At 37.8% G+C, this 27610-nt stretch overlaps 1 protein-coding gene across 1 annotated transcript in view; it reads left to right on the top strand.

The window, feature by feature from the left end:
• The first annotated feature begins 11284 nt into the window (after positions 1 to 11284).
• Positions 11285 to 27610, top strand: part of LOC132518315 (cAMP-specific 3',5'-cyclic phosphodiesterase 4D-like) — a 624833-nt gene continuing 608507 nt past the window's right edge. Inside the window, exons 1-2 of the mRNA XM_060146309.1 lie at positions 11285 to 11425; positions 12059 to 12245. The gene's annotated coding sequence lies outside the window, so the exon portion shown is untranslated. The remainder of the gene's footprint in view (positions 11426 to 12058; positions 12246 to 27610) is intronic.

The raw sequence follows: 27610 nt of genomic DNA, 5'->3' as shown, positions 1-27610 counted from the left end.
AGAGCCCACGCACCCTGGAGCCCGCACACCACAACTAGAGAAGCGAAAACCCGCAGACCACAAATAGAGAGAAGCCTGCGCCACAGCGAAAGATCCTGCATGCCTCAACGAAGACCCTGCGTGCCGCAAGTAAGACCCGATGCAGTCAAAAAAAGAAAAAAAAGAAATGGAGTCAATAATGCTTCACCTGCCTAAAGACAGGAGCTGGACACGAAAACATCTTTGACTGAGTATCCACAGAGTATACATATGTGTGAGTCAGTATGACCCAGGCCTCTTAATGGTATAATGAAGGCATAATGGGAAGAAATCTTTTCTTGCCTCTTAGTGTAATATTGACATTTCTGGTTGAACCCTTGACTCTAGTTATCAAGGGATCTTAGACCAAGAACAAAGGGATCATATTTTGTCTCCCACATAGCAATGCTCTCCTTTGAGAAATATCAGTCTTTACTTTGACAAGAGTATGTTACTTTTTGCTTATCAACCCTGGCTAAAATACAATTTTAGAGGAGTGTAGAAAGAAGAGCTGTATCTAAGATATACTCTTCCAAGAATTGAGGTTGATTGATGTTTCTTTTCAGAAGCATGAAATATTCTGAAGGTGTAACATGTTGATGGCTTTGTTGAATTAGCAGTTTATCATACCACATAGTTCTGTGAGTAATTTATCATTGAGTCACGTTCCTTTTTACTCTGTCCCATTATTACAGGTTAATCAGGGACATGTAGCTTCTGAAATATTGACAGACATGTTTTGAATTATTATTTTGGAAACCATGAAGACATTCGGTTCCTTTTGCTTTAATACCCTTGACTTCAGTACTAACTGCAGGCATGTTAGATGTGAGCCTCTGTAAAGAAAAGTGAATAATATTAATTAAGAGAGTGTGACTTTTCTCCTCACAATAAATTCTTTTGATGGAATGGTAATAACAATGTTTTCAGTAAAACACTACCTGAGATTTTTCTTACTTTCTCATAAGATAGCTCTTTACTGTAAAATTAAGATGGCCTCTCAACTCTGAAGCACCTTCAATTTATCAAAAAGGGCCAACCTAATGTTCCAAAGCAGATTCAATCCTTTTAATGCATTCCCATTTTAGGGCCAAGGGAAGTGCCTTGTTCTGCAGGAAAACATTTCTTGGCTAACTATTATTTTAAATGCTTGCAGGAGACCACAGAGTAAGAGAGAAGAGACAACAACAACCCCTAGCATGCCTGGGGGATCATTTGTTCCTTCATATTTGTGGAACCCTGTGTCAAGAGAGGAAACATCTAAAAATAAAATGCATTTACTCAGAATCTCTGGGGCAAGGTACAGAAAGTCTGTTCTATAGGAGCCCAGATTAAAAATTACATTGTTGAAACTTGCAGAGCAAATGTTATCAGCAGAACCATGGGTGCTTTCTGGTTAAATCTGTGTCATCTGATGAGTTCCAATAAATTGGCTTCCAGTACTAATGCTTTTGGCCTTTTAGTTGCTGGTGACCCATTTGCTGGTGAGTTGTTTCTTCATAGTCCAGTAATTAGTGGCTTTTCAAAGCAGTGACTTAATCCACCAGTGTGTACAGTCACCAAAATTCAATCTAGTCTATTTGTCACTCTAGTCAAGTTCCAAGTGGTAGGAGTCAAAATCTTACTCTAGTTCACATATATATTTTTATAGCTTTTCTCCTAAAATGTGGCATGGAATGGAAAATAGAGCCCAGGAGTGGTATAAATACCATTTAAAATTTATTGATAGAGAGGATCCATGAGGAGGAAAAGGGGCCAGCCAGAGGAATTAGGTACACTACTGGGTGTACTACTTTTCTTCCAGTTGGTTCTTGCGCTCTTAGATACTGCTCCAATTTTCCACTCTTTCCATAGGAGTCAAATCTTAAAACTGAAAAATTGAAAGTTGTAGCATCCTGAATTTTTACATCTCATTATCAGTCCAGACCCCTGCCATTACCACCCCCATACTTTCACAGGTCTTTTAACTGTCCCCAAAACCCAGTGACTAGTTTACCATACATTTCCAAGGCTCTCCTTCTTTTAGTAGAACTTCAGCTATTTTGAAACCTCATTAGAAAGAATCTAAGTCAACAAGCTGGAATGGGTCTGTAGCTGACGGTTGACCAAAAAAAAAAAGTGTTGAAAAGGTAAGCTGTGTATTTGAGAGTATCGATTTTGCAAATTGGAGTGGGATTTTTTTTTTAATTTATTTTTGGCTGCGTTGGGTCTTGGTTGCTGCACGCAGGCTTTCTCTAGTTGCGACGAGCGGGGGCTACTCCTCATTGCGGTGTGCGGGCTTCTCACTGCGGTGGCTTCTCTTGTTGCGGAGCACAGGCTCTAGGCGCGTGGGCTTCAGTAGTTGTGGCTCGTGGGCTCCAGAGCACAGGCTCAGTAGTTGTGGCGCACGGGATTAGTTGCTCCACGGCATGTGGGATCTTCCCGGACCAGGGCTTGAACCCGTGTCCCCTGCATTGGCAGGCGGATTCTCAACAACTGCGCCACCAGGGAAGCCCTGGAGTGGGATTTTTAAAAAAAAGAAGTTATTTATATGTGAGAAATGTATCTTTCTTTGTTTAAAAGTTATGTTCACGCCATATTCTTCATCCCCCCCCAAAAAAAAATTTTTTAGTTTTGGTATTCATCTAATCTCAAAATTTGAAAATAATCAAAGTTACTAGATTGAGGAGGCCCAGGAATACAGGGTCACTTCTGTATAAATCTTTGCTTCTTTGAGCCAAGCCAGACTGAGACTATTGCCTGCTTGGTGACACTCCTAGCCTGCCTCTAGAGATGCTTATCCTTACTGCTCAGGGACTGGGGCCCTGACACAGGTCCATTAGAAGAGCATGCTTTTATGTGCGATGAACTTTCAAACTAAAATTTTTTTCCTCAGTATTGTTGTTATATTATTTGTGCAGTATTAGGAAAAGTGAACAATAATTTATAAGGGAAAAATATCCATGCTGTGAAAAACTCTTAAAATGGACTCCAATTTTCAGCAGAATCAGTGTGTCTGATGATCAAATCACTGCCTACAGAAGAGGAAGGTTAGTGGGGTCAGAGAGTATATGTAGAAGCACTGTAAGAAACCTTGAAATTTTAGCAGAAGAGGATTTTCAGTAACAAAATTCAAGGAAAGGTCTTTCAGTGGACTTTTTAATACTTATTTCAAATTTCTTTTACATTATCTGGCATCTCAAGTGCTTTTGATAGCAGATTGAATTCAGGCTGTAATTTTCATCCTTGGTAGTCTTAAGTAACATCACTTCAGATCTAGCTTAATTTTGTTCAAACATTAAGATGTGTAGTTTCTGCTTTATTTACAAGTAGAGGAGGGACCAGGGTGATGAATACATTTTGATTTCTGTTTTCTCATTCTGTATCATAGTGCAAATGAAGATTTTTTTTTTAAAAAAAAGCTATGTCTAGTTGTATCTTTGCAAAATGCCTTTTCAGAAAATAAGTTTTGAATATTCACTTTAATACTATTACTTGTGACCCTACCTAGGCTTTGTGCTGTTAAATCTTAGGTGTGTGAGTCTTACAGCTGAGTAGTAATTTTAGTGACATTTTAATGTCAGATCCTCTCCTTAGTAGGCTGTTTGCATATTGCATGCAAGCTATATATTAGGATTTTTTTTTAACTTAAGACATGTTGGTAAATGATTTTGACATGACTTGTTCTCTTGGACTAACTGTATTTTATAAACATTATTATGCTTTACTCTTGAATGATATATGACACTGAGAGACAGAAACTGGGTTTCTGTCCTGCCATGGCGGCTTGGTATTGATCTTGTTCAGCTAGTTGCTTATTACTTCACCCTAAATGTTGAATAGACTGCATGGAGCCCTATGTGGGTATGAGGGGGAAATGGGGCCAGAAGTTGCATTAACATACCATTAAGCTGTGGTCAGCTTCTCCCTAAAGGGCTGTAAGCCTCTTAAGACAACTTCCTTTTTAGGGAGTTGTAAAGCATAGAAACTTCAGAGGAAGGGGCCCAGCTGCAGGCATAGGGTTAGGAGTTTTCTTGCTCAGAGGAGTGACTTAGCATCAGAGTGGGCCACGAATGGCTCTTTCCTGCTGTGGCTCAGGCCGAGTCCACCCATCAGTTACAGCCTCTGGGAAGAGACAGACACTCGGTGGTGACCTTTGGAGGCATATGTTCATTCTCTGGTGATGCTCCTTGCAGAGTGAAAGCCAGCTCCTCCTTGGTCAGGTATGGTGCCATTGTCTTGAGAGTGATCAGAGATAAGAGTGGTGATGCAGATGTGTTAGGCTATGGTACAAGCAAATGTAGATTTTGGGGGGTGCTGAATTTAGAATGATCTAGAAGTGTCTTGTTGGAATTAGCAGGCAGGCAAGATGATTTTGATACCAGGATCACCAAAGTCAGGATATGAGAGCTTGACCATATACTTGTTGGGATAAAACATTGATGAGACAAATATGTTTTAAAAAAGAAAGATTAGAAGAGTCATGAAAGAATTGTGACTAGCCAGCCTCTCGTCACTATCTCCTTTGCTCCACTCAAGTCTAAGTTACAATGGTCTCGCCCCTGGGCTAGTGCAATAGCCTCCTCACTAAGTTCTCTATGGCCATCCTGCCCCCTGGAGGCTGGCCTCCTCCACACCACTGAAAATACAAGTCTGGTTTTGCCACTCTGCTGTCCAAACTTTCCAAGGGCTTCACATCTCACTAGCAGGGAGATAGTAAGTTTTTACTGTGGCTGACATGGCATTACAGAGTCTGCCCCTGGCCCCCTCTCTGCTCTCATCTCACACTGTTCTTATTCTCATTTATTCCACTTGGGTCCCTCTGCTTTCCTTGATGTTCGTTGAATATGCCATCCACCCTTCCTTCTCAGAACCTTTCCACGTGCATATTCCTCTCATTGGAGTGTTCTTCCTCCAGATATCCATATCACTCACTTCTTCATTTCATTCCCATCTCTGTTCAAAAAACACATTCTGAGAGAGAATTTGTAGCCATGGTATCTAAAATAGCACACTCACACCCACCCCATCACTCCCAATCAACTTACCCTGGCTTCTTCTTCTTCATAACACTTATCATCACTTGTCATACTCTATTAAGTCAAATGATATGAAATTACCTTTTTTATGGGTCAGGAACAATCAAATATTGGCCATTCCCTATGGTTCAACCTAAAATATATTTGTTAATTTATAATTTTCATTTCAACCTAAAATACATTTATTAATTTGTTTATTATTTTTATTCTTTCCCCTGCACTAAGATTTAAACTCTGTGAGACCAGGGATTAGATTTGTTTTGGGCAAATTCCCCAGTGTCTAAAATATAGCAGGCTCTTAGAAAAGCTATATTGAATGCATGGAAAGAAAGAAGAAAAGCTGATGAAATTTGTTGATAGTGAACAGAGAAAACTTATATGGAAAGTGATCTGTGCTTAGACAGTGTAGAAAAATATGATTGGAAGAACTTCTGAGAGAGTCCAGAAAAATTTAAGGACTCATTTGGATCCACGTGAAGTACAGTGTAAAGTTTCTATTTAATTGGAGTTCTGTGCTACGTATGGACATTCATTGTATATTTTTTAATATAGTTTCCTGAAACTGGGACTAAGGGATAAAACAGTCTTAGATAAAACACTCTTGAGCTTAAAATGTTTCACAATTGGTAAGTTACAATGATTCATAGCTTGCCAATTGTGATATCATTGATTCTTATTAGAAAGAAGTTATTTTTTACTTTCAGTTCTAGAAACATGGCTGATAACTTTAGTATTGTGCCTTATGCAAACACTTAGAAATACCAGATTAAATAAACTCTTTCATGTATAGCTGATCTTGAAAGGAAATAAAGGTATCACTATGAGTCAGAAATAAAGATAGAATTGAAAACCTCAGGGATAAACATGTGAATGATGCTGTGGTCACTCTTGGGAGGTTGTAATTAGTCTCCTTAAACCAAGGGTTTATGTTTTAACAACTATGTGGAAATATGAAATGAAAAATTGGGACTCTGTGGGTTGAAACGGATCTTCAGCACAAAGTTGTTTTGAATAGGAGGCTCTAGAAAAAAAATCCACCATCAGCACAGAAGAAACAAGAAAGATGTGTCTTAGAAAATAATATTTTCTCCAACCACATATCACTGTGGATTTGTGGCTCATTTGGATTTGGGATTTGAATCTGTACTCCTTGTATAATATGGAAAAGAACCACAACTTGAGAAATTAACCCAGAAGACTCTAGGCCACTGATAACTCTTAAACATCTGGCAAAACCATTTGCAAGCTTCTCGGGAAGGAGATTACCATTAAACCAAAGCTTCATAGGATTCCTACAGATAAATTCCTTCTAAAGATTAAATTATAACCTAAAACTATAAAACATAAGAAAAAAGGCCCCCAATGAATAAGAGTTATAAAACATAACAATGAGCAGGATTAAAATTTAATACCTTCTAATGATGGAAATATCCAATAGAATAGTATAAAATAAGAATATTAAAAATGATTAAAATGTAAAAACAAATTACGAATAAGAAAAGTTAGGTTTGCAAGAAATAAAAAATTATCAAATGTGTTAAACAACAAATTAGATATAACTTAAGAGAGACTCAATCAACTTTAATGTAATTTAAAGAAATCAACCAGAATGCATTAAGGAGAAAAAGAAGATATGAGAGAAAAGTTAAGAGACACGTTGGAGAGAAAGAGAAAATTCACTGTTTAATAGGCATTCTAGAAGGAGAGAATAGGGAGAATTGGGAAGAGACAATATCTGATTGCCAGGAAATTAAATTAAGAATTTAAGCAAAAAACAACAAAAAAATCCCAGATAGATTTGAAAATTAATAAACACACTTCTAAGCAACACATGAGTCAAAGCAAAAACATAATAAAAATTAGAAAATATTTAAAACTGAATGTTAATGCAAGGATGTGAAGAAGATGCTGTTGTGCACTGTTGGTGATAAAGTGGAACAGCCACTGTGGAAAATAGCATGGAGGTTTCTCAGAAAACTAAAAATAGAACTACCATATGACCCAGCAATTCCACTCCTGGGTATATATCTGAAAAAATGAAAACACTAATTCAAAAAGATACATGCACCCCAGTGTTCATAGCAGCATTGTTTACAATTGCCAAGATATGGAAGCAAACTAAATGTCCAGCAACAGATGAATGGATAAGTAAGATGAATGGATATGTATAATTAACTAGAGGGTTCATGGGGGAAAAAATTATCTGAGTCAAAGAACTCTGGGAAGTTTCAGTATACTTGTAACTAATAATATTGTAGAAAATACCTTTAAGTAAATGCAGAATCTGCATTTTGCGAAGGTCCCAGACTAAAGGCAATGTGGCATCCTGAAACAGAAAAAGGATATTAATGGAGAAATTGATGAAATCCTAAGAATATCTACAGTTTAGTTAATAACATTATATTGATGTTAATTTGCAGAATAGTTGCAAAGATAGTACAGAGGATTCTCCTATACACTTTACCCAGCTTCCCCTAATATTAACATATTACATAACCATGATACCTTGCCCAAATTAAGAATCTATAAATTTAAAATTATTCCAGAATGACAATCTTATCAACAAATATCCCAGGTAGTCAGATGATTCATTTTTACATTAAATTTTGAGAAGCACCACCAGGATACTCTTTAAAAGTGCAGTTTCTTTGGTTTTACCCCAGACATCATAAATAAGAACTTGTGGGTTGGAGATGGGATTCTGAACTTTAAAAAATCTCTTCTGGTGGTTGTTATGCACACTAAAATGTGAGATGCTAGTTTAGAGCTTTCTTTAAGGAGTTACCTTTCTTTGAAAAATGTAATGGAACTTGTTAGGCTGTGGTCCATAAATGCCAGTCTATAGCCTGATATAGAGCTATTATAAAATTTTCACCAGCCTGTGGCACAATGAGGAAAAATAGACTAATGATCTACTTCTGAAATAGCAGCATGAGTAGCCCTATGGACTGGCTCCTCACTGAAATAACCATAACTAGAGAAAATTATTTTAAAAACCTAACCACTTAAGTCTCTGGAAATTGTCCCAGGGACATACAGCAAATGGAGAAACATTTAAAGAAAATCTACTAAGTTGAGGCTAAAACAGCCAGAGTTTCTAGCATTTAAGCCATGACCTACTACCTCTCCCTCTGTCCCCACCAGCTCATCATAATAGAACCTACATTCCAGGTGGTTGTGGTAGAAAACATGGAACTTCCTCTCCCTGAAGCTTCCAGTCTAGGGCTACAATATCTACCATGGAGGGGCAGGCCACCAGCATTTCTAATCCTTATCCCCAGTTCTATGTTGTAGAACTCTGCCAGGCAAGACTTAAAAGTCTAGGGCTTCCATCCCCATCTTATAGGGTAAAATTTGATTATAAGCATGGCAGGCCAAGGATCATGGGCTCCAATCACCCTCATCCCAGCTTGCTCACAGGACAGAGGTTCCCAGAAGAGGTAAGTCTAGAAGACCAGAGGCTGTCGTCCCTGGGTAACACCTGTTTTACAAGCAGAGTCTACTCTGAGAGAAACAGGCCACTATTCCCTCCCCAGATCCAGAGCAGTGGTGCAGAGATCTTTTCCCAGGGGGAGAGCAGGCTATAAGACAGAGAACCTCATAGTTCTCCCCAAAGGAACTGACTTTATTTGGATCAGAATGTGAAAACATTTAAGTCTTAGACTACTGTTGAGAAAAATGGAGATTTTGGTAGTGAACAATTAAGAAGAGGCTGCTAGCTCCATGATAACAAAAAGATAAATTATAGGCCAGCTAGAAGTTTAACAGATAGTACCAGAGGAAGAGACAGCTAAGAAGAGTCCTTCTGGGGTTGTAACAAGCCTCAAAAACCCCAGAAGTGTCCCAAATTGAATTGAATTAAATTGTGGAGCAATTGATCTCCCAGGGAATTGTTGAAAACAATAGAGAAATCAGCCAGCAATTAACAGAAGCTAATAGTCCTGTGTTTTACTAACAGAGGCACACAGCTTAACTGAGATCAGGGAAAGAGGCAGTCAAGAAGAGCCATGCTAAAACCACCGTCATCTTGGGGTGATTGTGAGCATGTTCAAGGCTGTGCCCTCTGAAGAGTGACGTCAGATGTTGCAAACTGCAGGGCAAATAGACTTCACTGAAATAAGCCAGTTAAATCACGAAATAATTAAGCAAAAACAATGACAAGCCCCACAGTGTGGGAAACAGTATCCAGAGTTGCTGAAATATATTGTTGAAAATGTCCAATTTCAACAACAAAAAATTATAAGGCATGCAAAGAAGCAGGAAAGTGGGATTCATACACGGGAAAAAAAAAAGGAGGCAAGAGAAATTGTATTTGAGAAGACCAAGATCTTATATTTAGCAGAGAAAGATGTCAAAACAACTATTATAAATATGTTCAAAGAATTAAAGGATAGAAAAAAACAAAAACACTAATTCGAAAAGATACAGGCACCTCAGTGTTCATAGCAGCATTATTTACAATTGCCAAGATATGGAAGCAACCTAAGTGTCTATCAACAAATGAATGGATAAATACACACACACACACACACACACACACACACACCACACACAATGGAATACTACTTAGCCATAAAAAAGAATGAATTTTTGCCATTTGCAGCAACATAGGTGGACTTGGAGAGCATTATGCTAAATGAAATAAGTCAGACAGAGAAAGGCAAATACTGTGTGTGTGTGTGTGTGTGTGTGTGTGTGTGTGTGTGTAGCCATGGCCTCCCTCTGCTATTCTTCAAGACTATATAGCTACATCTTATATGTATGAGGTTACATTAGTATAACCACAGGTTACACTCGTGGTTACCTGTGGTAGGGGGAGGGGCAAGATAGGAGTAGGGGATTAAGAGGTACAAACTATTAAGTATATAATAAAATATAATGACATATAGTACAACACAGGGAATATAGCCAATATTTTATAATAATTATAAATGGAGTATAACCTTTAAAAATTGTGAATCACTGTATTGTGCACCTGTAACTTATATAATACTGTACAGCACTATACTTCAATTAAAAAAGAATTAAAGGATTATCATAATTTAAAAAGTAAAGGAAGATATGAGGACAGTATTTCATCAAATGAAGAATGTCAATAAAAAAATAGAAATTGTAAAAAAGAACCAAAGAGAAATTCCAGAGTTGAAAGTTAAAATAACCTAAATGAAAAATTTACTAGAGGGGTTTAACAGAAGATATGACCTGTCAGTAGAAAGAATTAATAAAGATATATTGATAAATATTATATAATATAAATAATAGAAAAGTAATGAAGAAAAATAAACAGAACCTCAAAGAAATGTGAGACACCATTACATACAGCAATATATGCATAATTGGAGTACCAGAAAGTGGAAGAATGGTCCAGAAAAAGTATTTGAAGACCACAATAATTTGTTCCTTGAGAAATTACCTTTTCTTCTGAGTCTAACCTTCCTATTTTACTTTGTTAAAATTTCCCTTTGTGGAAAAAAAAAAAAGGAAATGTTACTTCTAGTAGATGGTAATTATTTTGTAAGGCCTTTAATTTGCAAAATAAAATGTTGGCACTCTATTTATCTCAAAATTTTTTTAATGTAAAAATTTTATTGTTCCATAAAATCCTAAATTGTGGAACCGTGTGTGTGTGTGTGTGTGTGTGTGTGTAGCCATGGCCTCCTTCTGCTGTTCTTCAAGACTATATAGCTACATCTCATATGTATGAGGTTACATGTTTCTTGATAGTCTTATTCCCATGACATTTTCCTTTGAGCTGTTTATATGCACGCTGAGTTTTCAGTTGAGTTTCAGAAATCCTCTCCACTAAGTATTAAGGAAAAACTGGAACTATCCCCTCCTCCAGTTTCCAGTAATGTTTTCTATTAGTGGTATGGCTGGTGCTGCATTTGCATGTGTTCACTGTTTTCATTAAATTTTCACATTTCTTCTTCTCAGTCTCTGAAAACCTTTTAAATAATTTTATTTGTTCTTCCTCACTGTCTGCAGAGGCACTCTTAATTTCTTGGTGAGAAACTGAAAAATATATTAGCTCCATGGAGGTTTCACTTTACCATTTCTCTTCCATGGGCTGAGTCTAAGCCTTCTTCATGTGTTGTGAACAGGTAGTACCGTGCTGACTGCTATGAAAATGCTTGGTAATAATTATACTCCCTGGACCTTTGTGGAATAACCTGCTTTACCCAATTTAGCACACAGGTGGTTGGGAAACATCTGCAGTCTTTCTTGTCGGAAACATGTCTGTAGGAGGAGGCGCTGGCTCTGAGACACCACCTCACCTCTGTTGGTGTTTCAAGAGCACGCCTTTGATGTGGCTTCCCGAGTTTGGATTTACCAGCACATGAGGCTAAAGACTAGAACTGCAGTATTTTGGACCATGATGCGCAACCAAGGTAAAACATCAGTGCCAGGAAATTATTGCTGATCCACCTGGTAACCCAGGAAGAATTGATCAGAGACTTAAAAGATTTAAAGTTGTAAGAAAGGAGGATTATTCCTTGGCTCAAAAGGCTTAGTACTCAAAAGGCAAGTCCTGCCTGCACTCCTGTCAGCCACTAAATTATTGTCTTAGGAGAACAGAACCATAATGATAGCCAGAGTATTGCTTAATATCTGATGCTATTTTAAAGTATTTCCCACAGCATTTCATTGTCTTAATGTTACTAAACTTTGTATTGCATTTGCTTAAAACTGCTTTAATTGAAGCCATTTAAATTTACATATCCTACTGAGCCATTTTGTATACAAAGCATTAAAATGCGAAAGTGGTTCTTTTTGAAAGATAGCAAAGATAGAACAGTTGGTTATAGATTCTATTTGTGAAAAACCAGCCTTGAACAGGGCTAACAAGAGAGTGATTAAAGGGAGTGTATTAAACAATTGCCTAAGGGAGTCGCCCTTCCCTTGTACTGCATCAGCTCACAGTGGGACGTCTCTCACCTTTGCTGTTAGTGGAACTCATTTTTGGCACATAATCACTTAAACTATTATGGATATCTTTAGTTATGAATAGCTCTTCTCCACAGCTGAACTGCCATCTTGATTTTACGCTGGCCCTCATAGTGCCAGGGACAGAGGTGGCAATGTTGTAGGGGCTCAAGACAGAAGGATTTGGGGTCATCATTCTTAGAGGTCCCGGCTGGTCTCACAGAAGAGAATGGTTTACTAGGACTATTATGGTCTCATCTGAATTATTTGCTGAGACCCTTTAGGGTGTGTATTTTTTCCATACAATTTTTTGTTACTTTATCTCTTAGATATGTTACCATGTATTCTTTTAGGCATGGATTTTGTTGGAGGTACTGGTGGCAATTGATACTAATCCAAATTAAATGGATCAGATAATTGAGAAGCCCAGGGGGTAGGTAGGTCCGGACCTAGGACTCCAGAGATATCATCGGGACCATTTCTCTATCACACAGCTCAGTTTTTCTCTGTTCTGCATCATTCAAGCAGACTCCACACACATAACCTTGCCACCAAGTTATATACTTCCCACAAGGTTTACGTCCTATTGCTTCAGCAACATCGCTGGAATGACAGCTTCTCTGTACTGATAGTTTTTTTTTTTTGACACACACACACTATTTTATTTTTACAAGAGATAAATAAACTGACACCAAGCATTGTAAATGCATGATCACAACAAAAGCAACAATGATTGCAATTACCACACACGAAACCCATTCATACTATGTCATAATATTGACATTCAGTCCAGGAATCCTCCACTGTAACAGCTCCTTTACTTTGCAGTGAAAATTGATTTGTATATTTTTTGCCTCTGAGTCCTTGTGGGATTTTTATTTTTTATTCAAACAGAAAGTCACAAAAATTATAATCATCCTCATCAGTTCACACAGTCCCATGTAATTAATTTTTTTTCATCTTGATCTTTTGTTAGCACTTGTATGAATTCATCAGTTTTCCATTAGAGTTCTGAAAATGCTTATTCATTCAGTTCAGCAGTATAGTCAGTTACCAGAAACCTGTACTTGTCAGAGTCTTTTCCATGAATTCCTTGAAGATGAAACCTTTTTATAGGAACATTTTTGCAAAAGCATCAGAGTACACCCAGAACTGTCTGTAAATGACAAAAGACTTAAAAATGAACACGGTTATAGAGTTGATGAAAGTTCATAATAATGCAATTGACAAGGAAATTTAGTTATTTCTGAGATATACATTTTAAAGTAATAACTAGAATTATGACTTATAACATTACACCAGAACATATAAGATTTTTAGAAATTTCATGTAATGTCTGAAATATTTATATTAACGTATTTCCATACAAATAACCCAAAGAAAGTTTAGTATTGTTTATTTGTTTGTTTTTTTATACTGCAAGTTCTTATTAGTCATCAGTTTCATACACATCAGTGTATACATGTCAATCCCAATCGCCCAATTCAGCACACCACCATCCCCACCCCACCGTGGTTTTCCCCCCTTGGTGTCAACTTGGTCTCAACTTCTGCCCTGCAAACCAGTTCATCTGTACCATTTTTCTAGGTTCCACATACATGCGTTAATATACGATATTTGTTTTGCTCTTTCTGACTTACTTCACTCTGTATGACAATCATTAGGTCCACCCATGTCTCAGCAAATGACTCAATTTCGTTCCTTTTTATGGCTGAATAATATTCCATTGTATATATGTACCACAACTTCTTTATCCATTCATCTATCGATGGGCATTTAGGTTGCTTCCATGACCTGGCTATTGTAAGTAGTGCTGCAATGAACATTGGGGTGAATGTGTCTTTCTGAATTATGGTTTTCTCTGGGTATATGAACAGTAGTGGGATGGCTGGATCATATGGTAATTCTATTTTTGGTTAGTTTTTTTTTTTAACATCTTTATTGGAGTGTAATTGCTTTACAATTGTGTGTTAGTTTCTGCTTTATAACAAAATGAATGAGTTATACATATACATATGTTACCATATCTCTTCCCTCTTGCATCTCCCTCCCTCGCACCCTCCCTAGCCCACCCCTCTAGGTGGTCACAAAGCACCAAGCTCATCTCCCTGTGCTATGTGGCTGCTTCCCACTAGCTATCTATTTTATGTTTGGTAGTGTATATATGTCAATGCCACTCTCTCGCTTTGTCACAGCTTACCCTTCCCCCTCCCCATATCCTGAAGTCCATTCTCTAGTAGGTCTGTGTCTTTATTCCTGTCTTACCCCTAGGTTCTTCATGACATTTTTTTCCCTTAGATTCCATATATATGTGTTAGCATATGGTATTTGTTTTTCTCTTTCTGACTTACTTCACTCTGTATGACAGACTCTAGGTCCATCCACCTCACTACAAATAACTCAATTTCGTTTCTTTTTATGGCTGAGTAATATTCCATTGTATATATGTGCCATATCTTCTTTATCCATTCATCCAATGATGGACACTTAGGTTGTTTCCATCTCCGGGCTATTGTAAATAGAGCTGCAATGAACATTTTGGTACATGACTCTTTTTGAATTATGGTTTTCTCAGGGTATATGCCCAGTAGTGGGATTGCTGGGTCATATGGTACTCCTATTTTTAGTTTTTTAAGGACCTCCATACTGTTCTCCATAGTGGCTGTATCAATTTACATTCCCACCAACAGTGCAAGAGGGTTCCCTTTTCTCCACACCCTCTCCAGTATTTATTGTTTATAGATTTTTTGATGATGGCCATTCTGACTGGTGTGAGATGATATCTGATTTTAGTTTTGATTTGCATTTCTCTAATGGTTAATGATGTTGAGCATTCTTTCATGTATTTGTTGGCAATCTGTATATCTTCTTTGGAGAAGTTTCTATTTAGGTCTTCTGCCCATTTTTGGATTGGGTTGTTTATTTTTTTGATATTGAGCTGCACGAGCTGCTTGTACATTTTGGAGATTAATCCTTTGTCAGTTGCTTCATTTACAAATATTTTCTCCCATTCTGAGGGTTGTCTTTTCGTCTTGTTTATGGTTTCATTTGCTGTGCAAAAGCTTTTAAGCTTCATTAGGTCCCATATGTTTATTTTTGTTTTTATTTCCATTACTCTGGGAGGTGGGTCAGAAAGGATCTTGCTGTGATTTATGTCATAGAGTGTTCTGCCTATGTTTTCCTCTAAGAGTTTGATAGTGTCTGGGCTTACATTTAGGTCTCTAATCCATTTTATTTTTGTGTATGGTGTTAGGGAGTGTTCTAATTTCATACTTTTACATGTACCTGTCCAGTTTTCCCAGCACCACTTATTGAAAAGTCTGTCTTTTCTCCACTGTATATTCTTGCCTCCTTTATCAAGGAAAAGGTGACCATATGTGCATGGATTTATCTCTGGGCTTTCTATCCTGTTCCATTGATCTATATTTCTGTTTTTGTGCCAGTACCATACTGTCTTGATTACTGTAGCTTTGTAGTATAGTCTGAAGTCAGGGAACCTGATTCCTCCAGCTCTATTTTTCGTTCTCAAGATTGTTTTGGCTATTCAGGGTCTTTTGTGTTTCCATACAAATAGTGAAATATTTTCTTCTAGTTCTGTGAAAAATGCCAGTGGTAGTTTGATAGGGATTGCATTGAATCTGTAGATTGCTTTAGGTAGTACAGTCATTTTCACAATGATGATTCCTCCAATCCAAGAACATGGCATATCTCTCCATCTGTTTGTATCATCTTTAATATTTTTCATCAGTGTCTTATAGATTTCTGCATACAGGTTTTTGTCTCCTTAGGTAGGTTTATTCCTAGGTAATTTTTTCTTTTTGTTGCAGTGGTAAATGAGAGTGTTTTCTTAATTTCTTTTTCAGATTTTTCATCATTAGTGTATAGGAATGCCAGAGATTTCTGTGCATTAATTTTGTATCCTGCTACTTTACCAAATTCATTGATTATCTCTAATAGTTTTCTGGTGGCATCTTTAGGATTTTCTATGTATAGTATCATGTCATCTGCAAGCAGTGACTGCTTCACTTCTTCTTTTCCAATTTGGATTCCCTTTATTTCTTTCTCTTCTCTGATTGCTGTGGCTAAAACTTCCAAAACTATGTTGAATAATAGTGGTGAGAGTGGGCAACCTTGTCTTGTTCCTGATCTTAGTGGAAATGTTTTCATGTTTTCTCCATTGAGGATGATGTTGGCTGTGGGTTTGTCATATATGGCCTTTATTATGTGGAGGAAAGTTCCCTCTATGCCTACTTTCTGCAGGGTTTTTGTCATAAATGGGTGTTGAATTTTGTCAAAAGCTTTTTCTGCATCGATTGAGATGATCATATGGTTTTTCTCCTTCAATTTGTTAGTATGGTGTATCACGTTGATTGATTTGCGTATATTGAAGAATTCTTGCATTCCTGGAATAAACCCCACTTGATCATGGTGTATGATCCTTTTAATGTGCTGTTGGATTCTGTTTGCTAGTATTTTATTGAGGATTTTTGCTTCTGTGTTCATCAGTGGTATTGGCCTGTAGTTTTCTTTCTTTGTGACATCTTTGTCTGGTTTTGGTATCAGGGTGATGGTGGCCTCGTAGAATGAGTTTGGTAGTGTTCCTCCCTCTGCTATATTTTGGAAGAGTTTCAGAAGGATAGGTGTTAGCTCTTCTCTAAATGTTTGATATGAGTCACCTGTGAAGCCATCTGGTCCTGGGCTCTTGTTTGGTGGAAGATATTTAATCACAGTTTCAATTTCAGTGCTTGTGATTGGTCTGTTCATATATTTTTAGTTTTTTAGGAACCTCCATACTGTTCTCCATAGTGGCTGTATCAATTTACATTCCCATTCACAGTGCAAGAGGGTTCCCTTTCCTCCACACACTCTCCAGCATTTGTTATTTGTAGATTTTCTGATGATGCCCATTCTGACTGGTGTGAGGTGATACCTCATTGTAGTTTTGATTTGCATTTCTCTAATAATTAGTGATGTTGAGCAGTTTTTCATGTGCTTCTTGGCCATCTGTATGTCTTCTTTGGCGAAATGTCTATTTAGGTCTTCTGCCCAGTTTTGGATTGGGTTGTTTGTTTCTTTAATATTGAGCTGCATGGGCTGCTTATATATTTTGGAGATTAATCCTTTGTCCGTTGATTCGTTTGCAAATATTTTCTCCATTCTGAGGGTTGTCTTTTTGTCTTGTTTGTGGTTTCCTTTGCTCTGCATAAGCTTTGAAGTTTCATTATGTCCCATTTCTTTATTTTTGTTTTTATTTCCATTACTGTAGGTGATGGATCAGAAAAGATCTTGCTGTGGTTTATGTCAAAGAATGTTCTTCCTATGTTTTCCTCTTAAGAGTTTTATAGTGTCCGGCCTTCCATTTAGGTCTCTAATTCATTTTGAGTTTATTTTTGTGTATGGTGTTAGGGAGTGTTCTAATTTCATTATTTTACATGTAGCTGTCCAGTTTTCCCAGCACCACTTATTGAAGAGGCTGTCTTTTCTCCATTGTGTATTTTTGTCTCCTTTGTCATAGATTAGTTCACCATAGGTGCATGGGTTTATCTCTGGGCTTCCTATCCTGTTCCATATCTATATTTCTGTTTTTGTGCCAGTGCCATATTGTCTTGATTACTGTAGCTTTGTAGTGTAGTCTGAAGTCAGGGAGTGTGATTCCTCCAGCACTGTTTTTTTCCCTCAAGACTGCTTTGGGTATTCGAGGTCTTTTGTGTCTCCATACAAATATTAAGTTTTTTTGTTCTACTTCTGTAAAAAATGCCATTGGTAATTTGATAGGGATTGCATTGAATCTGTAGATTGCTTTGAGTAGTATAGTCAGTTTCAAAATATTGATTCTTCCAATCCAAGAAGTTGGTATATATCTCCATCTGTTGGTATCATCTTTAATTTTGTTCATCAGTGTCTTATACTTTTCTGCATATAGGTCTTTTGTCTCCCTAGGTAGCTTTATTCCTAGGTATTTTATTCGTTTTGTTGCAATTGTAAATGGAAGTGTTTCCATAATTTCTCTTTCAGATTTTTCATCTTTAGTGTATAGGAATGCAAGAGATTTCTGTGCATTAATTTTGTATCCTGCAACTTTACCAGATTCATTGATTAGCTCTAGTAGTTTTCTGGTGGCATCTTTAGGATTCTCTATATATAGTATCATGTCATCTGCAAGCAGTGACAGTTTTACTTCTTCTTTTCCAATTTGGCTTCCTTTTATTTCTTTTTCCTCTCTGATTGCCGTGGCTAGGACTTCAAAACTATGTTGAATAATAGTGGTGAGAGTGGACATCCTTGTCTTGTTCCTGATCTTAGAGGAAATGCTTTCAGTTTTTCACCATTGAGAGTGATGTTTGCTGTGGGTTTGTTGTATACGGCCTTTATTATGTTGAGGTAGGTTCCCTCTGTGCCCACTTTCTGGAGAGTTTTTTTCATAAATAGGTGTTGAATTTTGTCAAATGCTTTTTCTGCATTTATTGAGATGATCATACGGTGTTTATTCTTCAATTTGTTATTATGGTGTATCATATTGATTTGTGTATATTGAAGAATCCTTGCATCCCTGGGATAAAACCCACTTGATCATGGTGTATTATCCTTTTAATGTGTTGTTGGATTCTATTTGCTAGTATTTTGTTGAGGATTTTTGAATCTATATTCATCAGTGATATTGGTCTGTAATTTTCTTGTTTTGTAGTATCTTTGTCTGATTTTGGTATCAGGGTGATGGTGGCCTCATAGAATGAGTTTGGGAGTGCTTCTTCCTCTCCAAATTTTTGGAATAGTTTGAGAAGGATGGGTGTCAGCTCTTCTCTAAATGTTTGATAGAATTCACCTGTGAAGCCATCTGGTCCTGGACTTTTGTTTGTTGGAAGATTTTTTAATCACACTTTCAATTTCATTACTTGTGATGGTCTGTTCTTATTTTCTGTTTCTTCCTGGTTCAGTCTTGGAAGGTTATACCTTTCTAAGAATTTGTTCATTTCTTCCAGATTGTCCATTTTATTGCCATAGAGTTGCTTGTAGTAGTCTCTTCAGAACTTTGTATTTCTGGGGTGTCTTTTGTAACTTCTCCTTTTTCATTTCTAATTTTATTGATTTGAGTCCTCTCCCTGTTTTTCTTGATGAGTCTGGCTAATGGTTTATCAATTTTCTTTATCTTCTCAAAGAACCAGCTTTTAGTTTTATTGATCTTTGCTGTTTTCTTTGTTTTTATTTCATTTATTTCTTCTCTGATCTTTATGATTTCTTTCCTTCTGCTAACTTTGCGGTTTGTTTGTTCTTGCTCTAGTTCCTTTAGGTGTAAGGTTAGATTGTTTACTTGAGATTTTTCTTGTTTCTTGAGGTAGGGTTTTATAGCTATAAACTTCCCTCTTCGAACTGCTTTTGTTGCATCCCTTAGGTTTTTGATCATTGGGTTTTCATTGTCATTTGTCTGTAGGTATTTTTTCATTGCCTCTTTGATTTCTTCAGCGATCTCTTGGTTATCTATTAACGTAATGTTTAGTAACGTATAGTTTAGTGTTTGTGTTTTTTACATTTTTTTCCCTGTAATTCATTTCTAATCTCATAGTGTTGTGGTCAGACAAGGTGCTTGATATGATTTCAGTTTTCTTAAATTTACTGGGGGTTGATTTGTGACCCAGTATGTGATCTATCCTGGAGAATGTTCCATGCGCACTTGAGAAGAAAGTGTAATCTGCTGTTTTTGGATGGAATGTCCTATAAATATCAATTAAATCTATCTGGTCTATTGTGTCATTTAAAGCTTGTGTTTCCTTATTTATTTTCATTTTGGATGATCTGTCTATTGGTGTAAGTGAGGTGTTAAAGTCCCCCACTATTATTGTGTTACTGTCGATTTCCTCTTTTATAGCTGTTAGCAGTTGCCTTATGTATTGAGGTCTCCTATGTTGGGTGCATATCTATTTATAATTGTATATCTTATTCTTGGATTGATCCCTTGATCATTATGTAGTGTGCTTCCTTGTCTCTTGTAACATTCTTTATTTTAAAGTCTATTTTATCTGATATGAGTATTGCTACTTCATCTTTTGATTTCCATTTGCATGGAATATCTATTTCCATCCACTCACTTTCAGTCTGTATGTGTCTCTAGGTCTGAAGTGGGTCTCCTGTAGACAGCATATATATCGGTCTTGTTTTTGTATCTATTCAGCAAGCCTGTGTCTTTTGGTTGGAGCATTTAAACCATTCATGTTTAAGGTAATTATCGATATGTATGTTCCTATGACCATTTTCTTAATTGTTTTGGGTTTGTTTTTGTAGGTGCTTTTCTTCTTTTATGCTTCCCACTTAGAGAAGTTCCTTTAGCATTTGTTGTAGAGCTGGTTTGGTTGTGCTGAATTCTCTCAGCGTTTGCTTGTCTGTAAAGCTTTTGATTTCTCCATCGACTCTGAATGAGATCATTGCTGGGTAGAGCAATCTTGGATGTAGGTTCTTCCCTTTTTTCACTTTAAGTATATCATGCCACTCCCTTTTGACTTGTAGATTTTCTGCTGGGAAGTCAGCTGTTAACCTTATGGGAGTTCCCTTGTATGTTATTTGTTGTTTTTCCCATGGTGCTTTCAATAATTCTTCTTTGTCTTTCATTTTTGCCAATTTGCTTACTATGTGTCTGGGTGTGTTTCTCCTTGGGTTTATCCTGTATGGGACTCCCTGCGCTTCCTGGACTTGGGTGGATATTTCCTTTCCCATGTTAGGGAAGTTTTCGACTATAATCTCTTCAAATATTTTCTCTGATCCTTTCTCTCTCTCTTCTCCTTCTGGGACCCCTATAATGTGAATGGTGTTGCATTTAATGTTTTCCTGCAAGTCTCTTAGGCTGTCTTCATTTCTTTTCATTCTTTTATCTTTATTCTGTTCTGCAGCAGTGAATTCCCCCATTCTGTCTCCCAGGTCACTTGTCCGTTCTTCTGCCTCAGTTATTCTGCTATTGATTCCTTCTAGTGTAGTTTTCATTTCAGTTATTGTATTGTTTATCTCTGTTTGTTTGTTCTTTAATTCTTCTAGGTGTTCTTTAATTCTTCTAGGTCTTTGTTAAACATTTCTTGCATCTTCTTGATTTTTGCCTCCATTCTTTTTCTGGGGTCCTGGATCATATTCACTATCATTATTCTGAATTCTTTTTCTGGAAGGTTGCCTATCTCCACTTCATTTAGTTGTTTTTCTGGGGTTTTATCTTGTCCCTTCACCTGGTACACAGCCCTCTGCCTTTTCATCTTGTCTATCTTTCTGTGAACTTGGTTTTCGTTCCACAGGCTGCAGGCTTGTAGTTATTCTTGCTTCTGCTGTCTTTTCTCTGATGGATGAGGCTATCTAAGAATCTTGTGCAAGTTTCCTGATGGGAGGGACTGGTGGTGGGTAGAGCTGGGTGTTGCTCTGGTGGGCAGAGCTCAGTAACACTTTAATCTGCTTGACTGCTGATGGGTGGTGCTGGGTTCCCTCCCTGTTGGTTGTTTGGCCTGAGGCAACCCAACTCTGGAGCCTTCTCTGGCTCTTTGGTGGGGCTAATGGCAGACTCTGGGAGGGCTCACGCCAAGGAGCATGTCCCAGAACTTCTGCTGCCAGTTTCCTTGTCCCCACGGTGAGCCACAGCCACCCCCGCCTCTGCAGGAGACCCTCCAACACTAGCAGGTAGGTCTGGTTCAGTCTCCCCTGGGGTCACTTCTCCTTCCCCTGGGTTGCGATGCGCACACTACTTTGTGTGCGGCCTCTGAGAGTGGAGTCTCTGTTTCTCCCAGTCCTGTCGAAGGCCTGCAATCAAATCCCACTAGGCTTCAAAGTCTGATACTCTAGCAATTCCTCCTCCCGTTTCCGCACCCCCAGGTTGGGAAGCCTGACATGGGGCTCAGAATCTTCACTCCAGTTGGGGGACTTCTGTGGTATAAGGGTTCACCAGTCTGTGATTCACCCACCCACCAGTTATGGGATTTGATTTTACTGTGATTGCGCCCCTACTACCGTCTCATTGTGGCTTCTCCTTTGTCTTTGGATGTGGGATATCTTTTTTAGTGAGTTCCAGTGTCTTCCTGTCGATGTTTGTCCAGCAGCTAGTTGTGATTCTGGTGTTTTTACAAGAGGGAGTGATAGCACATCCTTTTACTCTGCCATCTTGGTTCGTCTCTCCTCTTCACCTCTTCTTTCAGGAAATCTTCCCATAAAGCCCTGTACTGATAGTTTTAATAAAAGTCTCAGGATTGAATCTCACTGGACTCAGTTAGGTCACACAACCATTACTGAACCAATCGCTGTGACCGGGGGAGGGTCATATACCAAGACTGCCTGAAATGGGGAGTGTGGTTTCCCCAAGTTAAATCATGATGTCACTTTTGGAAAATGGGGGAGTACAGTTCCACTCCCTCAAAAGAAAAATAGTTTGAATTTGTGCCTGCCTTTATGAACTCTTCCCAATAATATCTGCTTTCCTTTTTTACTTGAACATACCTTCTCTTTCCTATATAACCAACTCTGCCTTTCAGCATCCCCCAAGTCATCACTGCATACTCCATGAAAACAGGTGAGAGTAATGAGAAACCATTGAAAAGAACAACCTTAAACCCTGTTTATGACAGAAACTAGGGTTTCATCTGACACTTTCCAGAGCCTGTGTGAAAGCCTACTTACTTCTGATGGATGATGTTTACCATGCTATTGCTTTCGAAGCCTCAGTTAGTTCACTTTAGGCTGCCAAGTGAGATTTTGGGAAGCTCCTCAAGGAAGGTTTTATAAATTTAATACAGGTGGAGACCTTTTCTTGTGCTAACATACTCATTTAGTTTAACATTTTCTTCTTCACTATTGACCCAAAGTTCTCCTCTTTAGTCAAAAGTCATTAGAGTCAAAGGTCAAGGAATACTTTTGTAATATTGAAAGAAGTTCCTGACTGCTCTTGTTCTTACATCAGCTGGAATTGAAGTCAGTGGTTCACACTGTTCTTTTTGCCAAAACAAGAGTAAATTATATCTGTGGTCAGAGTGCCTCTTCTAATGGCAAAGAAAGGCCTAGAATGATTCACCTACTCAGTATATGAGTGGTTTTCAAGGAATGAGAAAACAGCAGTAGAACAAATTTCCCCATTATGTGGTCCCATTTTTAACCAGATAGCAGTATTCAGCAATAGGGCTAGTTTCTTCTTCAGAACCTCTCTTCTGGTATCTTTACTGAATGATGTTTCAAAATATTGATAGTTAAAAACTCATTTGAAAATGGGTAAAGCTCTCAAGAAGTTTTTAAGTATTTCCAGATTCACATTTTAGTATTTTACTTTAAAATAGTTGTGGTTTTTTTGGTTAGTTTTAGGCCTTTCATAATTTGTCATTAATTTAAAACAAGTCTACAATAAGCACGAAATCTAAATTGTAGCCAGTACAGCATCCCATGATGCTTATTGCCCTAACTATTCTGATGTGTTCTTTTTTTGAAGAGCTTGGGTGTTACGTGGTCAGCACTATGCAAACAATTAATGTAATAGAGTGAAAATGTCCCTTCAGCAGAAATAGTTCCTTCTGGGAGGAGGGTAGCCTGCCTCTAGATTGAAGAAGAGTTATGTAAGACCATTTCTGTCCAAAATGATTGGGCTGAATTCCAGATTCTCCTAATGAAACTTTGCTGAATAACTGCTATGTTTGCAGCTGTGGAAGTATTCAATATCAAGTGTTGATCGTTGCCGCTTGATCAGCTACTTTAAAACTATCATTCTAGAAGCTAAACCCTAGTGATTGTTCAAAGAAGTTGATTGTATAGGAATTTACTTTTGATGACAGTGATGGGTTGTAATCTGGGGTGAGAGCATTGAGAGTATGGGTTTTTCCATTGGCCTTTGGTAAATAATGGTATCTTTCAGGACTTAGAAGATAGGGATAGTGATACTTTTATTTTCTCAACTTCCCTGAAATATTCTGAAAACATCAGTTCAAGATCTAAATGTTTTTCTTTTCAGCTGTTATGGTAAAATACTTTTATTTTATCAATCTTTTTAAAAAATTAATTTATTTATTTTTGGCTGCATTGGGTTTTCGTTGCTGCTCAGGGACTTTCTCTAGTTGCGGCAAGCGGGGGCTACTCTTCATTGCAGTGTGCGAGCTTCTCATTGTGGCGGCTTCTCTTTTTGCAGAGCACAGGCTCTAGGCACGCAGGCTTCAGTAGTTGTGGCACGCAGGCTCTAGAGCGCAGGCTCAGTAGTTGTGATGCACGGGCTTAGTTGCTCTGCGGCATGTGGGATCTTCCCAGACCAGGGCTCGAAACTGCGTCCCCTGTGTTGACAGGTGGATTCTTAACCACTGCACCATCAGGGAAGTCCTATTTTATCAATCCTTAAAAACTTTACAATCAAGCAACTTTAAAGGCTTCATCTCAGGAGAAAACACTGTGACTGACAAAAATGATACTTCATTTTGAAAAGTAAATTTGTTAACCTCGTGAGAGAAATGATTTGATTTTGTGGTTTTCATTTCTGAATGCAATTGATACATCACAAACTTAAAAAAAATAATACTAGATCAACATTGGTATTACAAGAAGACTAAAGTTCTGAAATGATTATATCCAAGATGCCAGAATGTGTATTATTTATGAGTGGTGAGTGGCATATACTTCTACTATTTAATTATAATTCTTTGGTGTCTCGAAATTCTCAATTTAGGATTGTTTCTTTCTTATTTTAAGCAGAAAAAGTAAAATACTGATATAAAAAGTCCAAATATATCAGTAAACTAGTATGAAAATTCTTTTAAATTGATAACCTAATTATTCTTAGTTCTTAGCTATTTCATTATAACTGCATTCAAACTACTCTAGAATGTAATGGCTTAAAAATAACCAGTTTTACTATTTTTCCTGATTCTCATACCTGGGCCGGCTCAGGAGGCAGTTATTTCCCTGGTGGTCCCTTATGTGGCTGTCTTCAGCTGGTGGGCCAACAGTGGGCTGGGGCCAGGTTCAGCTGGGATGCTGAGATGACCGGGCTTCCATTCCTCCATGTAGTTTCAGGGCCTGTCTCCCTTTTTACATGGTCTTTCAAAGTGATTCTTTAGTAGCAGAACTTCTTACACAGCAGCTCAGGGTACCCAAGAGTGCAGGAGTAAAAGTTTCTAGGCCTTCTTAACCCTTAGACACGGAACTGGCACGGCATCACTTTCACAGCATTCTTTTGGTTAGGGAAAGTCACAGGGCCATCCCGGGTTCAAGGGGAGAGGATAACATGAGGGTGTACTACCTGGAAGCATGGTTTATTGGGGGCCACCAAAGGCACAGTCTCCTGCATTAGCGTTTATTGATGCATTCAAATGACGTGCGGTATTTCTATATTTGTTATAAAGTACAGGGTGCCGTGAGGATATGTAAATATTAGGGAAGGGAAGTCGGGATAATTTTCCCTGAGGAAGAGTGCTTGAATTAAGAATTAAAGAATGAGGGGAGTAGAGTAGTGAAGTAATGGGCAAGGGAAGAGACGCATTCCAGGAGGTGACCCTGAAGTAGAAGAAAACATGCATTGAGGGGAGTGGGGTATTTGAGGAAATGAAAGTAGACAATGTGACTATAATACAAAAGCTAGGGCAAGAGTGATGTGAAGTGGGGCTGAAATGGAAAACGGGAGCCAGAGCACATATGCGCTTGTCAGCCATGATAAGACTTTGTGAGAGCAATAGCATACCACTGAAGGATTTAAGGGATTAGGTGGGGATTGTGGCAAAAATGCAGGTTGACAATTTGTAAAAATAAATCTAGTCTCTGTGTGGAGAATTAATTTAAGATGACAAGAGTGAATGTAGAAAGATGGGTTTGGAGGTTATGACAGGATTCTAGGTGAGACAGGATGATGGAGAGATTGGAGATTAAGGGTGAGTATAAGATGTTTAGTAGGCAAACCAGACCATACCTAGTTTGCTCTGGTATGGGGGGAAAAATGGAGAAGAAAAAGTGAACAATGTCTCCTGGGTTTCTTGTTTGCAGAACTACATGAATGGTGGTACTGTTTATCTATAGCTATGTCTACGTCATCTAGGTATGTATGTGTGTATATACATACCTATATCTGTTTGTCTGTCTATCTCTACAGGAAATCAGGTGCTAGTGTGGGAAGGGGGAGAGGCACTCAAGAACTGGGATTTGTATATATTTAATTTGAGATGCTTTTAAGAAATTCAAGGAGAGACCTCGGATTAGTTCCAGGAGTTTGGATCTCAGAGAAGTCCAGTATGGAGATTAAATTTGTGATTGATTGCTGATAACAGAACCTGTGAGCACAAATTAGATCACTTTGGAGAGACAATAGATTCAAAAGAGATGGGGACAACAGACTGAGACTTGAGGAACTGAACTTTTTAAAGCCTGCCTCGAAGAGCTTGAACAGGCAGACTGAGAATGTGGGGAAATCCAGAAGAGTGTGATGTCACAGATGCCAAAGAGAGAGAGTTTTCAAGAAGAAGGGATTGAATAGCAATGTTAAATGCTGCAGAAGGGTCAAATAAGAGGAGGAATAATAAATGCCCATTGCATTTACTGACGAAGAGAAGGTCCTGGTAGCTTTCCAAAACTGTTTAAGTAGAGATGGTGAGGCAAGCTGTATTGAGATAGATTGACGAGTGAGGAAAGAAAGACAGGTAATGAATATGACTCTTAAAGGAGATTTGGTTATGAGTGAGAGAGAAATAAAAGATGATTGTATGGTCATATGCAGTTTTGGAGGGATCAGAGATGAGAGATAAGGGGTAAAATAGAGACTATGGGAGCATGGCTGGAAGAGTTAGTTTTAGGAGGACATACACTTTCTCTTTAATAATTGACTTACTAGTAAGCACTCAATTCAAAAGGAGCTACCCTTTCCAAGGTTATATTTTTAAATTATTTTTTCATGTTTTTATTTCCTAAAGAGCAGAAATAAAGGTAATAAATGATACTTATAATTGTCAAGAACTGTGAAGGATCTTAGTTTTACTGACTTGTTAGCTAAGATGTTAGCCACTATCAGGAATGCTGTCATAAGACAAAGACAAAGAACTTCATTACTCACAGCGCTACAAGCAATGCAAGCTTTATGTTTGTGTCAGTTACCCTTTTCCCCAAGTTCTATGGAGGCAAATGAAGCAGCCAAGTTGGATGTTGCACACATAGTGGGTTTGCATCACAGCTGCGGAACTCTGAGCTTAGGGAACCTGAATATTTTATAATAGGCTACAGCAAACCTGACCAACCTTTGCCCTGGAGGGATACATTATACTTATTATACTGGTATACTGGACAATAAACAAACCTTCCCTCTGTTCCATAGGAAAACACTATTCCTCTCTGTCTTCTTTTTTTTTTAGCAATATGTTTTTTTAATTTTATTGAAGTATAGCTGATTTACAGTTGTGTTAATTTCTGCTGTACAGCAAAGTGATTCAGTTATACATATAAATATATTCTTTTTCATTTTTATTCTTTTCCATTATGGTTTATCACAAGATATTGTATATAGTTCCCTGTGCTATGCAGTAGGACCTTGTTGTTAATCCATCCTATATATATTAGTTTGCATCTGCTAATCTCAAACTCCCAATATTTCCCTCCCCTTCCCTCCTCCCCCTTGGTAACCACAAGATTGTTCTTTATACCTGTGAGTCTTTTTCTGTTTTATAGACATGTTCATTTGTGTCATA

The sequence above is a fragment of the Lagenorhynchus albirostris genome, chromosome 3 (genome assembly GCF_949774975.1).
Source record: "Lagenorhynchus albirostris chromosome 3, mLagAlb1.1, whole genome shotgun sequence".
Classification (NCBI taxonomy): domain Eukaryota; kingdom Metazoa; phylum Chordata; class Mammalia; order Artiodactyla; family Delphinidae; genus Lagenorhynchus; species Lagenorhynchus albirostris.
The sequence above is the reverse complement of the archived record's forward strand: the minus strand, read 5'-3'. Positions and strand labels throughout refer to the sequence as shown.